At 33.4% G+C, this 13,188-nt stretch overlaps 1 non-coding gene across 1 annotated transcript; it reads left to right on the top strand.

Annotated features, from left to right (window-relative positions):
• Nucleotides 1–727: 727 nt before the first annotated feature.
• On the top strand, nucleotides 728–833 carry LOC128284961 (small nucleolar RNA R71). Its single transcript, XR_008275378.1, has one exon. It is a non-coding gene; the product is annotated as a small nucleolar RNA R71 (small nucleolar RNA).
• Nucleotides 834–13,188: the final 12,355 nt, after the last annotated feature.

Below are 13,188 nucleotides of genomic sequence, written 5' to 3'. Positions count from 1 at the left end.
TTTGGTTTCCAAACTCATAAAAGTTCGAGTTGCCATGCAATTATTTTTCGAAAATAACATTAGCCTCGAATGAGGTTGTATATGATTGTCATGCCATCTTTTATTCTTCTCTTTATACATCTTGGTAATCTCGTATGAAAATAACCTCAACTCCTCTAACTCATCAAGTTGCAACATCCTTCTCTCACTGGTTTGTATAAGATCCAAATTTAATTGCTTTAAAGCCCAGTGAGCTTTATTCTCCAACTCAAGCGACAAATGACACGCCTTCCCAAAGACTAACCATTAAAGATTCATTCCTAATGGTGTCTTAAAAGTAGTTCGATAGGCCCATAGAGCATCATCGAGCCTTCGATCCTAATTAATAAACTCTACTCAAATCAGTAGTCTCGTGAGCTCCGAATGAAGATGTTTTCCTCTGATCCTCGTGTTTCTTCTTTTCTCATGACTTCCCAAGGTGGTTGGCCAAGAGACAACCTTATCACGATTTTGATAGCTAAAAATGAAGGAAAGTATGGGGTTCTAGGTGTGGAAAGAAGGAAGAAAATGAAAGAATAAAAAAAATGAATGTTTTTAAACTAACTCAAAGTGCATCTATAGTTTTTCTCTAAAAGTAGTTTACTTAACGTATTCAAAAGTAACGTAAGTTAGCTTAGCCATATCGGTGGCTAATGTAGCCTTCTCAATCTAGCCCTAACGTTTAGGTCAGTCTTGGGAGGTTACAAGTAATCCATGATGTGGGCATATTTTTATTAGCATTTTAAAATGCTCCCAAGCTTCGTGAAAGCTCTCTTCTTCTAATTGTTTGAACGTTGTGATCTTTCTCCTCAATTAGACCGTCTTGCTAATAGGGAAAACATTTTGTAGAAATTTTCCTGCAAGTTCATCCCATGTCGTGATGGATCCTAGTGTTTACGAATATAACCAAGAAAATGTGCTATTTATTAAGGAGAAGAGGAACAGACGAAGATGAATAGCAGCATTGGTGACTCTGTTGCATTTAAATATATCACAAAGTTGAATGAATCGTTTTAAATGTTGATTTAGGTCTTCCGTCATTATGCCTCTAAACTACAAATTGTTCTTGATCATCCAGATCATGGTTGATTTTATTTCAAAATTGTTAGTCGTGATGGTTGACCTTGTGATGCTTCCTTGAACCATCTCCAGATTCAGTAGCACGTAATCCCTTAAGGTCCTCCATCATCCAATAGCGTTGTCTCCCCAGAAATGACGCCAACAACTTGATCGCTTCTGGACGGACCAACATCTAGAGTGTTGCAACTTAGAGATATAGATTTGAGATGGTGATTGCAAGTATACGGGTCAGGATGTAAAATAGTTACAACGAACTAGGTGAGTACTCTGAGGATCGTACCCAAGGGAGACGAGTATTAAATTAATGTCAACTTAAATGCAAATAGAAATAATTAGTAATTTAAATATATTATAGTACGATAAAACATAAAGGAAATATTTTAGGTTTTGATAAGAAAGAAAATAAAAATAGCATAACTAAAAGAGATCTAAGAAAACTAACTGATAAACTTAATCAGATCTAAACATGGGTGATTAGCTTGTTTCGATGGTCATAACTAATTCCTATTTTAGGTTTCTATTCAATCAACTAGTCGTTACCTTAGCAAGATCTCTTGATCTTCCACTAAACTAATAAGTCCATAAGAACTACTTATCTCTTGACCTCACAGTCCAAACTGGTTCGGGGCTAAGGTGTTAACAGATAGGCCATAACAATTTTGGGTTAATTCTCACCTAAATGACTTCTTAAGGTTTAATATCTTTCTCTCCCAAACATGTGATCTACTAAGAAAACCTTATATAGTAATCAATTAATCACACCTCCACTAGCTAATCCCCCCATAAGAGGATTAGTTCTTCATGGATCTCATAAACACAAGGAACTTGATAAATAAGTTTAATGTAGAAAAGAGTTTAAGAAAAATCCTGAGATATATTTGAATGAAGCATAGAATCCACAATAGTCTAGTCGCGTTTGCAAATAACATTCTCTAAAGAACACAAAAGAGAAAAAAAATGAAAATAAACCTAAAGCCTAAAGGAAAGAAAAACTAAAAACTAAAATTACAAAGAAACTTAGAGTATGAAAAGTTGTCTTTAAACAAGTGTTTTAAAAACCTATTTATAGAGCTAGGGTTGTCATCATCCTCAACTCTAGGTCAGCTAATGTTATCGTGTTTCATGTCCATTGTGCGAACGAAAATGCCCCTGGCTCATAAGTGTTTAATTTACAAGATCAATGTTGTGACATCCTAGTCCCTGTGTCGTGACATCGAAGGCAGTATGCATGGCTTAGGAGTAGCTTCAATGGTATGTCGTGACATCCCTTGTCTATGTCACAACCCCAAAGGAAAAATAACAATTCTGGTATTCAGGTCCCTATGTTGTGACATTGATCTCTCCGTGCTGCAACATAGTGACCAGCTTTGAGTTCCTATGCCTTTGAATAGTCTCATATACACTTACTATGTACATTAGCTCACTTTTAAGCCTCATTCAGCCCCTAAGGTCAATAAAAGACACAAAATACACTTTTTATTAAATTTAACTAAACTAAGAAAACATAACTAAAACATACTAAAATTTCTCATATTTAAGCTCCTTAAGTATGGAAACTAGTTTAATTTGCTACATTAAATTACTTCAAATCAAACTCCCATACACTTAAGTCATTGCTTGTCCTCAAGCCAGGAAAAATGAAAACAAAAATATAAAGGAAGAACCTTGAACAAATATAGTAAAAAGATTGGTTTTGGAGTACATAACTGGGCATTTTCATGTTTACACATAATCTTGACATGATATATATATGACTTACCAGTTTCAATATCAAACATCTAAGTTCAGAATATTACAGAGTACACATGCGTCAACATTTCCAAATATATGCATCCATCAATAAATCATACAAATCTACATTTCCTTATTTCTTCAAGTAACCTTTTACCTTTACTTTAACTCAGGTATCACTAAGCACTATTTGTTCAAGTATACTCACAAATTTGCATTTCTTTAGCAAACAAAGTCATGAAACGTACCTTATTGGGAGGAAGCTCATTAGCAAAAATTGGGGTTTCAAACTCATCTGTTGGGAGGCAACATACTAGCATAAAACCAGAGTTTTAAACTAGTCTTTTTAGCAGGCATCCCTTATCTACTTAACTTAACTTGAGTGTCCTTTTAACTTAACCCAAGTCTTCATGGGAACATGGTAATCATCACATCAAGACTGAGTGGCTTATCAAAATCTGCCACGTCTAAGAAACTTACCTAATACTCCTTCAACCTTTGACTCTTCTGGTTCATGTTTGGTTAGTTCCCAACCAGTTTCTCTTACAAATCAACTGGTATGGGACCTCATTGGTCACTAGAGATATTATGCCTTCTAGCATGGCCTTATACCTCACAATCATCCTTTTGGTAACCATCATTTTCGTTTCACTTATCATCTTAATCTGACTTGGAATCTTTGTCTACTTATTTCCATATTAGAGTTCTCCCATTGTAGACGCCAAAAATGCATTTGGGCGACCACTACTACTTAGTTAAATATTACTCCATATGATTCCTTAACCGTTCATATTAAAATGGGTTGTATAAATAGAACATTCTTGGTTTGCATATTCTATACGCCAAGATGGGCCTTTTAGGGCAAACACTTCTTCACTTATCATTTTCTATATCACTATAGCCTAATTTAGAGACTTATACACTCTTATCATTATTCTTTGAATCATCATACTTAACTTAGTCATAATTTCCGTTCTGCTAGAATAAGCTAGACTAAGGCGCCACAAACGCGTTCAAAATGCAACTTATACTTAATTCAATCCTAATGTTGGACAATTAAAACTATCCTCTTAAGCCTTATTCCTATGAACAATATTTCAAACTTTCAAGACTTTTCCCAAGGGCATACTCATGAACATCAGTTTCTTAAATGAATCCATTACTTTATTTATTCAGAACTCATTCTAAAATTCTTACTTCTAAAATAACACCCAAATACTAGGGCTTTGTCAGGCGAGATGTTATAAGATATACCACAATCCATGTAGTCGAATATGATTGATCAAGATATGTTTTATCCCTTCTACATAATGGGAGTAATATCTTGGGACACTTGATGGAGTGAGACTAGAAATGCACGATCATGCTCAAATAAATTGATATGAGATATCACACTTTTTTGTTTATTGTATTCTACTCAGAACATCAAGAAATATGAGATTGGACTATACAAGTGTGACTATACCATGGCTTGTGTCCAATCTAGATACAAAAGATAAAATGATATGATAAATGAAAATTTTATTAGAGAAAAGTTTTGTCGAATAACAACTTATTGTAACTTGGGTAGCATGATGAATTGCTAGATGCCACTCATTGCTTGTAACATTACAAATGTTTTAGAATTACAACTAACGTTACAAAAATCTACAAGGTCACACCCTATGGTTAAAGCAAACAGACTTCACACAAAAATGTTGGCCATTTACCCTCATACATATATCTCCGGCGAATGGTATTGCCTAGTGGACAGTATCACCAATTAATTTTGAATTACAAATACTAATTCCTTTTGATTTTAATCAAATGCTCAATTTTTAGTCTTCCAATGTAATGATTCAACTAGTAAATAGTTTTAAATGTTATTTAGTCTTTAAAACTAAGTTTTTAGCCATTAAATCGCATGTTTTGAATAAAAGCCAAAAATTGGCTCATTAATGGTGGATTTCGAGATTTTGGGTAAAAACGTGGTTTCAAAGTGTTTTTCAATTATTTTTGATGTAATTAGAAGATTTCTAAATTACTTTGAAGTTTTGTTAAAGAATTCTTAAGTTTTAATGAATTTTCAAAAAATAGCCAAAAACATATTGAAAAAGTCAATACCATGATTGAGTAGTTTTGCATAGTTTAAAGGTTGAGAATTAGTCATTGATGAATAATTAGATGAATGAAACTTGTTTTAGGTGAAAATATTAATTGTAGATCGAGATATTTGGATTTCAAGTTGGTTATGTTAAAGGGTTCGGCTACATGAGAACATAGCTTAGGCTTATGTTTTTTATTACTTGTTGTGAGTCCTTAGCTGGTTTTCGAATATGTTGTTGTGTGATTTATTTTGTTGAAGTATTGGAATTGATAGGACCTTCTACGAGTAGAGATAAAGGCAAGGAAAAGCTAGTTTGAGCTTTTATATTTTTGACGAATGCATAATTGGTGAGTGTTTGGAATAATTGCTTGTGTACATGATTCAGTGTGTTATTCGAGAATTTAGTAGTAGCCTAAACCACTACTCCAAATTTCGAGTGTAAGATTTCTCATACCTATGTTATCTTATGAACTATGTATTTATGTGTTTGTGAATATATGAACTAATATGATATGCTATAACATGTGATATGTGGTTATAATAACTAGTGTGAAAGTGCAAATTTAATGTCCAGAAGGACTCCCAATTTTGAGGAATCACTAAACCTCTTTCGAGATGTCGCCCTGAAGAACCTAAATACCTTTTCCACGATGTCGCCCCAAAGGACCTATCAATGATCATCGTTACGGTGTCACTCCATAAAGTCAATAGACCGTTGCCATGGTGTTGTTCTAGTGAGTTAGTCGATAATCATTATCGCGATGTTGCTCCATAGAGTCGATAGAACATTGTCACAGTGTTGCTTTAGTGAACCAACCGATATCATTCCACAATGCTACCTACCTCCCTTTAAATCCCATTCCAATCTGCCCATACCTCCATTATGCCAATTTTTCCTATCTTCATCTACCCCATCAAGGTATGTCCCTTCTTACTCCACCTCATCTACATACAAGCATTTCATGTAATTATTTTTATTTATTTCTATTGAATGCAGTACACCACTTATTATTCATAAGTAAGTAAACATCCAGTTAACATGCATGTAAGCGTACTCAGTCACCATGTTCATACACAACCACAGGTTTAGACAACATAGAAAAGACGTTGACACATATCATTCCAACAATTCAATATTATCGATCACCCAAAGATAGAGCATAAAAACTCACATTGCTTCTTGAATTCTCATCAACTTAGCTCGTCCAAACTCTAGAGCCTCCTTCATCTTGACAGCTAAGCATGACAACCAAATATAGATTAAATTGAAGGTATTCAACCTTAAAACCCAGAACCTAGTTTGTAGAAACTTGTTAGAAGTCATTGCCCTCCTTTCTTTCTAAAATACTCAATCACAAAATGTTAAAAAGCTTACCAGTTTCTCATTTTCTCTATTTCCAGACTTAAATTCTCACGAATTTTACACCATGCAAAGCTCTCATAAGTTATCCTCTTCTTCGAAACAACTAAAAAACACAATGCAAGTAAAAAGAAATTTATAGAAAAAATTGAGGAGAATTTTCCTTTTTCAAGAATGTCCACTTTCACCAATATATATAACTCCTTTACATGGTCTTCTAATCTCTTTTAGCCAATCATCAGTAATTATTATGTCTCCCACTTTGGAACCAGTCAGATCCATCCTAACCAAACCAAAATTGAAACTTAACTATTTACTTGACAATCACAAATTTTCCCAAATTACTATTAGAGTCCACCAACTTTGTTCTTTGCTCAATTAACTCCCAAAGTGCCTTTAAATTCGAGTCCTAAAATAAATCTGGGTTTGACATATAGGGTACAAACAAATATGTCTAGAAGCGTAACTTTTTAGGTATGTTTATTGTTAAAAATTTTGTATGAATTCTTCAAGGATCAAGTCAATAACACGAATACACTCTTAAGTCAACCATTCAAGTAGGCCACTCTATGGAGACTACATCTTCCCTTTAGAATATTCGTCTTCTTATTGAAAAATTTGCAATAACATACTTTCGATGCATTTTGAATTACAACGTAGAAACATATTTGTACTTGTAGAATGCTTCTCTTGTTCCACTGAAATAGAAATAATCAACCATCTATTTTATACTTGTCAATTTGTCAAAGCTATTTTGTTTGGATCTTTTGTGGGTATTAGATTTGACAATGTTATGGGATCAATTTTGAAGAATGGCTACACAATTAGCTACACAATTGGCTGGCAAGGATTGAACCATTAGACACCACCCAAGAGCTATATTTTATACCCCATTATGTAGCACATATGGAAACATAGAAATGAAGTATGCTTTTAGAACACAACGGAGAACACAAAAGGAATTATTCAATGTGCTCAAAAATTCAGTGAGACAGTTCAACTGGCTTACCAACAATGTTTACACAATGAACGCTTACTATGTCAACAAACCATGATTGCCCTGCATTTCAAACCCATTCTTGAATACCAAAAAGGTAACATATATCATACAAATACATGACTCTTAATGATTATGTTACATTATGACAAGTTCAAGATGAAATATGGAGGAGTAGTTAAACTACAAAACCATTAAGGGGAAAAATAACTATTTACGAAGTCTTAGAAATGAGTTCCAAACTATACTATAGATTTCTACTTATTAGACTTTTGGTATTGAAGCTAGCAAGTTCAACATGAAGACATGCTTCATTTCAAAACTAGTCAAAAGTAGGACAAGGTCTTACGAGGTAAGCTCACAACATATTGGAAAATAGCTCTATTGGTGGAAGATATTCAAACCCTCAGTGTAGATCTCTAGTTTATTCATTTCTTCAAGTACTCATGCAAATGACGAAAGTTGGTGATTAAGAAAGAAAACATCTATCGCCCAATTTTATATTAACTAACCTTAGTATATAATAGTGTTAGTTTTCTTTTGTGATTGTACAGGAAAAGAAAAAAGAGTTGGAACATGTGTATTCATTTTGAATAATACTAAATGTTTTATGAAATTGTAATTTATGATATTGAATTTGTAAGACAAACAGTTATTGGAAAGAATTCATGTAGTTGAAGTTCAAGTCTTCTAGATAATAAAATATTAGGGTTTCTTCAGTATTATTAAATTTAATTAAATGTGTTGGACTATTAGACAAAATCAATATATAATGATTAAAGGCAATTTGAAGTTGAAAAATACATACAAAGTGTTATAGCTTTATTGGTTGTTAAAATGTTATGCAACTACATTCTAGTAGTGTTATAAAAAGATACCAAAGTGTTTAGTGATTTTTAATTGAAGTATCAATTATGTCCAAAAAATTAGGCATCAGGTACAAATGATCAAATTTAGGCCCTAAATAAATAAGAGACTTAATTAACAAGTGTCTGATTAGATTTTAATTGGTAGATTTTATATATAAAAATTACACTAGTTTCATTGAATATTGGTTAATATTTTTCATAAATAATACATACAATTCCCAATACAGTCAACCATGTCTATAACAGCTTCGTTTCTTTATAAAGAATTTGGATGTTATATAGAGGTAAATTATACTGTAACACCCCTAACCCGTATCCGTCGTTGGAATAGGGTTACGAAGCATTATCGAACATATAACACAATCAAACATACATTTCTCATACAATATCAATTTCATAAATAAAACATTCACAATCATTCATATCGTCCCTAATACGAGCCCACGAGGCCCAAAACATGCTTTCAGAGTGGTTCGAGACTAAACCGATATCTCAAGAAATTTTTGGAACATTAATAAAAATTTTACAAAATACAGGGGACACACGCCCGTGAAGCCTGGCCGTGTGTCTCACATGACCAAAAACACGGCCGTGTCACAGGCCGTGTGGACATTCAAAATGGGATCACATGGTCGTGTCCCAACCCATGTCTGACCCCATGTAACTCTCTGACTTGGGTCACATGGCCAACCACACGCCCGTGTGTCAGGCCGTGTGTTAGGCCATGCCAAACCTGTAGGGTATACTGACTTATGCCACACGACCAAGTCACACGCCTGTGTGCTGGGCCGTGTGGAGCATACTGACTTGGTTTCTAATTAAACACTAGGGGACACACAGCTATGTCACTTGACCGTGTGTCACACACGGCTAAGACACATGCCCATGTCTCTGATCATGTGGACAAAAATAGGCTATTTACCAAGCCATTTTTCTCACCCAAACTTTCAATCACCTACATAAACCAAATGGCACATAACATGGCATAAGTAGGCATTCCAACCAATTTCAAAAAAGTCTAATTCATGCTATTTCCATACCAAAAACTATAATGCTCATAACATCATAACTTGCCTATGTAAAAACATGCCAATCACATTCACAATTTTACCTAAATGATTTACTTCATACATACATTATCTTGCCATAAAACCATAAGCATATCTAATTCCAATTTCAACCATTTGACATCCATAATGCCAATTCACAACAAGTATATAAATGGAAATTATCAACCACACAACAAAAGGCCATTTGCACAAATATATACATCACCAAGTATGCCAAAATAGCCTAAATCACATGGCTATACACATAACAACCATTCATCATTTACAAGCCAACTCATATGGCTAAATCCGTTACTAACATATACCAAAAAAACCATAACTCCTATACATGCCATATAACCAAATAAAAAAGCTCAAAAGTACCAAAGTGATAGCTTGATAGTGTGATGAGATCTCAGATGACTCCCAATCCGAGCTAGCTTCAATATTCACTATAGAACATAGAAAAGTAAACAAAGTAAGCTATAAATCTTAGTAAGCTTGTATAGTTAATAAGTAAAACTCACCATTCATTCACCAATCAAATAGTATGAACATAATATACTAAAATATCATTAAATCATAAGATTAACATATATTCAATCACATAATTAATCATGAACTCACAACTTTCATAGGTTCAATGCTCATATAGTTTTTGTACATACCTGTACTGATACAAATCTATTTCTAACCATTTCATGTCTTCAATATACTTGTTGAGTCGTTTGGAATACTATCAGATACTCAGGAATCTCACACCCTAAGTGCCAATACATAGCTGAAGCTATCTCAATCTCAGATCTCATATAATGCTTACTCTTGAGCTATCAACGGGTCTGCTCACACAAGTTGATGGTCATGACGTAGCTACATAGTGCTACTCACACAAGTTGACAAGAATCTGCAACACATGTTGGATAACTCAGCCATCGGTAGGACGTACGGACCAATACCCAAATCATATAACCCCTAATGACATGCCATTTGTATCCTAATCTATTCCTAAGGTTCAACCGGGATTTTTCAATGTCGAATCTTTGTCGAACATTTTCGTACAATCATATTCATCAAAAATTCAAATATAAAGCATTTAAAACACAATTAAAATAATGCTTATTAGGATACGAACTTACCTCGATCGCAAAAACAGTGAAATAGATCAATTAGTCCAAAACTTTATTTTTCCCCCGATTTAAATTTGAAATTCAGTTTTCTTGATCTATATGATATCAAATTTAACTTATTTAATCATCGATCTATTCAATTTAGCCAAAAATTCACATTATGGGAACTTTACACTTTTGCCCCTAATATTTCAACATTTTTACAATTTAGTCCTTAACTCATAAAAATACAAATTCATGCAACTAGATCCCTACACATGCTAGCCGAATTTCTCTTATTACCATAGCAGCCCATATTTTTCATTTATTTCACATTTCTACCAAAAAATTTCTGCATTTCTCAATTTAATCCCTAATTGACAATTTTACTAAAAATCACTTTACAAATGTTGTTTATCTAACAACAAGCATACATTTTATATCATCAAAAGTCAAAATAAACATATATTTCTCAATGGAAAAACCCTAAACCTTTAACAATTTGGCAAATTAGTCCCTGGGTTAGCTAGATTAAGCTGCAACGATCTCAAAAATATAGAAATCATTAAAAATGGGACAAAAATAATACCTAATTGGACAAAAATGCCTTGGCCAAATGTCTAACCCTAAGTATGGTTTTCTCCACTTCAATTTCGGTGGATGAATGCACTAAAGAAGATGACAAATTTGTTTTCTATATTTTACTTAAGTTAATTTATTAATTTACTATTATAACATTTAATTAAAACATTAAAATTCACTTAAATGATGTTCATCTTTGTCCACTAACATTAACAATGGTCTAATTACCACTTAAGGACCTCAAATTTAAGGTTCCATAGCTATTAGACGCCTTTAGCTATTAGAACACTACTTTTGCACTTTACGCAATTTAGTCCTTTTTATCAAATTGACCATTCAAACGATAAAATTTCTTAACGAAATTTTCACACAATCATACTATCATGCTGTACACATTAAAGTAATAATAAAATAATTATTTCAACCTCAGATTTGTAGTCCCGAAACTACTATTTTGATTCGACCTAAAATAGGCTGTTACATATGCCTATAACAAAGGTAAATTATACACTTATAACAACATTCAAGAAACCTATAACAACATTTGAGATTTGAAAGTATTTGAATTTTAAAAATTTAAATTAGAAAATATTATATATCAATCATATTAATCAGTGAGATTTAATTGTATCTTTAATAAAATTTACAAATGTAATTCTATTTATCAAAGATTATTTTCATTTCATAAAATATGACTAATAAATTTTTATACAAAATTTAAACGTTATATTAACATAATTTAATTAAAATTTATTTTTATTTCACTTTAGAATAAAACTAATTTTACTAGAATTTAAGACAAGTATATTATGGAAAACTAATTTAGTAATACTTTATACTTTATGGTTGTGGTTGTTGTTGTTGTAGATGAAAAGCTATTTCAGGGAGTAAAAATAAAATATAAAAAATTGATTCTACAAAAAACTTGGTTGTTACAATAAAATATTGTTATAGAGGGTGATTGTTATAGAGAGAGTTGATTATATAATGAACTTTGATTGTAACACCCCAAACCCGGCCTAGACGTTATGGCCGAATCTAGCGTGTCACATTGAAGTGTTTTTCGGAAACCATGTTTTCATTAGAAACCCTACTTATTTAAAACGTAGTACATTGAAAACTCATTAATTTTATTCCTAAAATTCCTTTTTGGGTTGCGGAAGCTAATTTTAAAAGTAACCAATTTATGAAAACGTGATGTTTAAAAGTTAAGTTGCGGAAACGTAGTGTTTTGAAAATAGTTGTTGTTTTAGAAAACCGCGATCTACTTCTACAATTATAAAACATAGTAGATAAAATCCCAAAGTTTAAAATAAAAACCAGAATTAAGAGAGGCCTTATTACAACCCAAATGAAAAATACCCAACAGTAAATAAACAAATCTAAAAACATAAGTAGTGTGTGGTCATCTCCGAGTCCCTCGCAGCACCGATTCATCTATCGTTGGGGATTACCTGCACAGTTAATAAACGGGGTGAGTTTACGAAAACTCAGTGTGTAATCGCCTAGCATCCAAACAGTTAGTCAAAAAAATAGAATTTAGAACCATTCTAGGATTGAGCCCTATCTCGTAACAATACAGTCTAGTTTAGAATATATGTGGGCCCAAAGCCCAATTCATTAACATTTAGGACTCAACCCATCACAGACTCAATTGGGCCTATCCCATCTTAGAATCAATATCAGTTTGGCCTAGCGCATATCAGAACCAATATCAATTGGGCCTAGCCCATTTCAATATCAAACCCATACGAATAATGCATGATAACCTATCCAACTCCGCACTTGCCTCTGTCCAACCCTGCAATTCCTATGGGGAATAAATCACCCACGCCATCCCTACACTTACAGTGTTAGCACCGATTGCGGCGCAAACTAGAATCGCAACAAAGATGCTAATATCACAATATGTGGCACAACCACCAATATTGTTTCTTCCTCCATGACAATATCCCAATCCCAGGTAGTATGTCATGTATGCAGAATGTCATGCACAAAATCAGTCATACAAATCCCAGGCAAATCAATCATTTATCCTCAAGGGGCAAAACAATCATTTTACCCTTTAGGGGTATTTTGGTTATTTTACTAATTTTGGGGTCCCAGTACAGATTATGACCTCATAGATGGTCTGCCGTCGCCTCGAGCGACACAAGTAACCTAAATGGTCAAAACGGTGAAAATGGGCCCATGGCCCATAACTCGGCCCAAGTGGGCCCACACACTCGTGTGGCCCATTTAGCCCAATTTTAGTCACGGCTATGCGAACACCATAGCCCAGTTCATTATTTGCCACTTATCGCAAATTTT

Source organism: Gossypium arboreum, chromosome 11, assembly GCF_025698485.1.
Source record: "Gossypium arboreum isolate Shixiya-1 chromosome 11, ASM2569848v2, whole genome shotgun sequence".
NCBI classification, from domain to species: Eukaryota; Viridiplantae; Streptophyta; class Magnoliopsida; order Malvales; family Malvaceae; genus Gossypium; species Gossypium arboreum.
This window is presented reverse-complemented; position numbering and strand designations above follow the sequence as displayed.